Source organism: Macrobrachium nipponense, chromosome 5 (genome assembly GCF_015104395.2).
Source record: "Macrobrachium nipponense isolate FS-2020 chromosome 5, ASM1510439v2, whole genome shotgun sequence".
NCBI classification, from domain to species: Eukaryota; Metazoa; Arthropoda; class Malacostraca; order Decapoda; family Palaemonidae; genus Macrobrachium; species Macrobrachium nipponense.
In genome coordinates, this window is record NC_061107.1 from 51,099,347 (window position 1) to 51,105,346 (window position 6,000).

Below are 6,000 nucleotides of genomic sequence, written 5' to 3' on the forward strand. Positions count from 1 at the left end.
CCTGGGAGCTTTCAGTATGTGAGTCGACAAGTCTTGGAGACTTGAAACCAGTTCCGGGAAATTACCTTCAACGACTGGTGTAGTGCCTACCTCTTCCCATGTCTCTTCGGACACTCTGCTAGAGAAAGCAGTTGTTGATCATTCTGGATGTGATTCGGGAGCTTCGAGTGCTTAGACCTCCAAGCAGGATACAGTCACGTCGGGTACTTGGGTTTCACTGAAACCTCGAGTCATCTCTGCCAGCACTGGGGAGTCTGCTCCATGGACTGGTTCAGGCAGCCCAAGAGAGAAGGTGATCAAGCATGCAGGTGCTTATTCACCCCCTACCAGTGCTCGTTTGAGAACTTGGCCAGGGTCCCGTACATGTGTAGCTGACTCAATGGTCTGAGCACTGGAGAAGTTTTGAGGAGGTCCTCCACACAGTCTTCTTCTCATCAGGAGGCCACAGCCTTGTAGAAGACTGGAGCACATCATGAGGATATCCTGAGTTCACTCCCAGGAGTACACATTCACTCTCCCCATTCAACCCTCATTCACGTTCATATGAACTGGCCTTCTTACCCGGTGAAAGCCTCCATTTATGTCCGTGTGAGCTTGCACGCTTTCCTTGGGACAACACCCTGCCTCATCTGCATACGCAAAGCCATTTTCCTAAACCTGTGCACCCATCACTACGTTGGATTGGTGATTGTCCACAGTTTTATTCTCCTGCCAGGGCTTTGGCCTCTGACAGAACAGGGAAGAGTGGTCGATCCCTCTCACCTGTCCCCTCAACCTCCTGGGGTTATACCAGGTGACATGAGTTGGATAGAAGGGTTTCTGGTTGGGATGACCCACCACGAAGGATCAACTCGGACATATGCAGAGGGATCAAGGGGGGGTGTCCTGAGGTTCTCCACACTGATACACCCCGGTCTCACTTACCAAACAAACTTCTTTTTCATCTTTCCCTGATCATCTACTACTAAGAGCACAGAAGGTTCTGCTTCCCTAATGCTTTCCTTCGTCACATTCCCTTTCATAATTCTTCCCCTCAACAACCCCGTTATAGTGCACACCACTTAAACACTGCATGTGCAACCCACATTCACCCTCTTTCATTCCCTCTTTACGGTACATTATGGGTTTGTCACCACCAAAGTGCACATGGAGTACCATGTCATACTTCTTACCACAATCAGGACCTCTTGGAACAGAGCCACTCCCAAACACATCATCTCTTTCAACTCCTTATGCTGGCTTACATTCTTCAACCCCAAATATCCTCTTACAGACTTCATCTCTCACTTCTATTTGGAGATCATTTATATTAGCAGGCACTCTCGCTTTTAATCTGCCAATCTGTCACTTGCTAAATCTGTCAATCCATACCACACACTTTCAAACAAAGAATCTCCACCTTTATTTTGAAGGGCAACTACCAAACCTTTTGGCAGATTCCCAGGATTTATATTCCCCATCTTTCCAGGTAATCTGGATTTCATATCTGCAATAAAATTTCTTTTCCCTTGGGTATACTCCACTATAAAATCAAAATCACATGAATCTTCCAACAGTCTTGTAATCCTTCTATCCACATCTTTCATTCTTTGCAAACACACAAGAGGCTGATGATCTGTTCTTATCACAAATTCTGCCCTGTACAAGAACAGTCTCAAAGCTTTTACATTAAACCTCAATGCTGCCAAATATCTCTATCACCGAATACTTTCTTTTGGATGCATTAAAGGTCGTAGACATAAGCTAACACATTTTTTCTCAAATCCATTCACCACCTGTTCTTGCATCAAACATCCACCCATTGATATACCAATAGCGTTGTTATATACTACTTCAAACTTACTTGCATTTGGATTATTGTCCAGATAAGCCAACTCCATATCTTATGCTACCTCTTCTTTCAATCCCTCAAAAGTTTTCATAATTATTTCATCCCACTTCAGCACTGTGCTCCTCTTCCATCTAGTCCATTCCATCTGTGGCTTATATATGCCTGAATAATCCTTAACAAATTTTCTCCCAAATTCAACTAACCCCAGAAACGCACGCAAGTCACAGACCGTTCTTGGCCACGGAAAATCTCTTACTTTCCCCACAAATTTTTCTGACTTTTGCAAACCAGATGCACTCACCATGTGCCACAAAAATTCTACCTATTCGGCAGACCACTCATACTTTGCCACTTTTACTCTCATGCCTGCTTCTTCCAACTTTTGCAACACTGCATTCACCAACCTTTTATGTTCCTCCACTGTTTTACTCACCACCAAAATATCAACCAGGAAACTCACTCAACACCACATTCATAGCTCTGAAAACCAGGAGGTGCATTTGCTAACTCAAAACTAAGATTTCTAAATTGATCTTAGAAGTAGAAAATGCATTTATTGTCCAGGAATCTTCAGTGAATGGCATCTGGTAATACCCCCTTACCAGATTCGTTTTAGTAAGCACCCATACATAATTATACTCATACTCTGACACTACACACATGAGGATCCTATCTTTTTCTGTCACCTCAAACACTCTCTGATAATCTATACACATTTTCAGTTTTCAGTCCAGTTTCGTTATGTGTACTACAGGGCTATTCCATGCACTCCCACTCTCTCTAGCTCCTCACACTGCTGCTCAATCTCTTTTGTAACTAGGCTGGGAAATGTTTGGGTCTTTGGTAATTTGGGATTTTATCAATTAGTTGGATCCTAAACTCTGGTAATCTCACTGTCCTAAAATCTTCATCACCATAACTTAACACTCCTTTCCTTTCCCACAACATATCGTATACTTCCTGCTTTTCTTTCCCGCTCAGCTTCTCACTCAGCTTCACTTTTTTCTCCAACTTTCCTTTAGTCCATCCCTCTAACTGTTCACTATGACCATCACCTCGCTTTCTCTAGCATACCTATTATCACTCAAGTTTATAAAGTTAAGTAACCAGACCACTGACCTGATTAACAGCTCTCCTAGAACTGGCCCAAAGGATTAAATATTCTTACGTGGCTAGGAACCAATTGGTTACTTAGCAACAGGACCTACAGCTTATTGTGGGATCCGAACCACAATATATCAAGAAATGAATTTCTAATCACCACAAATAAATTCCTCTGATTCCTCGTTGGATGAGTGGGTTGTGTGCTCGCCTACCAACTTGTTACCCTGAGTTCGGGCGGCGCTCTGTCAACGTGGAATTAGAGGAATTTATTTCTGGTGATTAGAAATATATTTCTCGATATAATGTGGTTTGGATCCCACACTAAGCTGTAGGTCCCATTGCTAAGTCTGTAACACTGTTTAAAGTTCCCAATCTATCTTTGCAATGCAATTCTCTCCATCTTTTTTTTTACTGTTATTACCACCAACCTTTACAAAAAATTTTGGATTGTTTATATCTAATATCCCATCAAGTAATTTTTTTTATTTTATAACAGGCATTGTCTCCTTTTACCATATACATTATTCCAACTTTATTTACTTCCATGCCAGCATTCTCGTTCCATCCTACTTTCATGCTAACTACTTGACCCTCTTCTTTTGCCAGTTTTACATTATCTATGGCATATATTTCTACTCCCGATATGACTTTTCCATCGATTTTACCATTTTTCTGGACTTATCATTGTACACTAGTTTCATTTCTCATTTTAAATTCTATCATTTCCTTGTCTGGACATATTGTATTCTTTTTCAAAACACCTTAGTCCAATAACATATTGTAATCGTTGCTTCCATCAACAACACAAAAAATCAACTTCCTCCATCTATATGCCAGCAGTTAATTACTGATTCTCTGAACTTAATATCTACTTTTACCTCTGACCCTCCATTACATAATCACTACAGTCATCCTTTCTTAATAATCCCTCCTTCATTCTATCAAATGCTTTTCTGTATACGACATTCCCTTCCTATGCACATAAAGACGGCTCTACTACTCTCCAGTGCACTCACTAACATAAAACGTCTCCCTCCCTTTAACATCTGAGGATTCATCACAGTAAACCCCAACCATTTCTAGGTCCTCTAATTAACATTTTTACTTTTACACATTTCTGTTGGGTTCCCATCAGCTCCACAATTGTTACAATGACTTCTGGGGCTCGTGCACATTCTTGCAAAGTGCCCCTTTCCCCCGCAATTGACACATCTAGCTACACTGGCGATATTCAAATTTCCATCCCTATTACTCTGGCAATCTCTTATCCTATCCCCTATAATATATATATATATATATATATATATATATATATATATATATATATTATTATATATTATTTATATATATATATATATATATATATATACACATACCAGGTACTATCCTACTTACAACCAAGTTTGGTTCCGACCCACTGGTTGTAAGTCAGAATGGATGTAAGTCGAACCTTAGAAAGTGGCCAACATACTGGGTAGGGTATACTATCAAACCTTTGCTATATAAGTGCCTACTTAGTACTGTAATGGTTAATGTTACAATCCATTATTTCAATCTTTTTACTAATAATGTACTTCTACTAATACATTTTAATCATTTATGTAATAGTATATATTACGTACAATCAGGCATTGAGTTACAATGGGGTTAGGTTCTTGCATGCATGTCAGAAGTCGATTCTTACGTAAATTGGTTTGGCAATTCAGTCTACAGTACAGTTAATACCAAATGATGCTGCAGATAGGGCAGGGTAACTCAAACTGATGCTGCCTGAGTGATGAGAGTTCTCATGAGATGGCGCAATGCCAAGCTAACTCAATGGTCAACTGTCTGAAGTAAGGTTGTAAGTACGAGTGGTCGTATGTCGAGCAGGTTGTAAGTCTGATAGTAGTGTATATATATATAATATAGTATATATATATATATATATAGATATATATATATATATATATATATATATATATATATATATATATATATATATATATATATATATATATATATAATATATATATATATTATATATATATATATATATATATATATATATATATATATATGACTGGTAAAAATGTTCTGTTACAACAGAATTCCATCTACTAAAAGGAGCCCATTAAAAACACAAAAATATAGAGAGAAAAGTATTATATTTCAGAGAATGCTGCTCTCTTCTTTAGGTATATGAATGAGAAAGGTTTACAGAAAAGGTGGTATTTATACCAAGAGATCCATCCACAGGTAAGCCAATTTATGTCACACCCCCCCACTGATTAATCTTCCTTTAATCTTCTTAAGCGTTGATTGGATGAAAACTTCGTCGATCACATCTGAAATCCACGCTCCTTTTGAGATGTTCATTACCTGCCTCTCTTTTATTAAGGCCGATTCCATCATTTGACTCTTGTACCGGCAGTTGCTGCTATAAATTATACGTGACAAATTCCAGTTTATTCTATGGTTATGTTCATTTATATGGTTGAAAATAGCTGAGTTCTGTTGTCCATACCTAACTGACCGTTTGTGTTGTATTAATCTCTGGGGAAGTGATTTTCCTGTAAATCCAATGTAAGATTGGTCACAGTCTTGGCATGGGATCTGATAAACCCCGTCTTGGGGTCGGTGTCTTTTGTTGGACGTTAATCAGGGATTTGGCTAAGGTGTTTTAGCCAATCTGTACATGGAATACTTTGAAACTACAGTAATAAATGCAATAAAACCCAAAAACATGCTTTGGATGAGATATGTCGATGACATTCTAACATTTTGGGATAATAGGTGGGGCAATTTTAATGAATTCCTTTCAAAATTAAATGTATTAGTGCCCAGCATCAAATTTAAATTTGAATGGGAAACAGACAACAAAATTCCTTTTCTTGATTTTTAATAATCAGAGACACGACAGAATACAAATTTACCATATACAGAAAACCAACGTTCTCACTTTCATACATTCACTACTTTAGCTATCACGACATTACTATCAAGATAGGTGTAGCCAGCAACCTGTTCTTAAGAGCCTTACGAATTTGTTCCCCAGATTTCCTGGAAAAAGAATTTGAACTAAT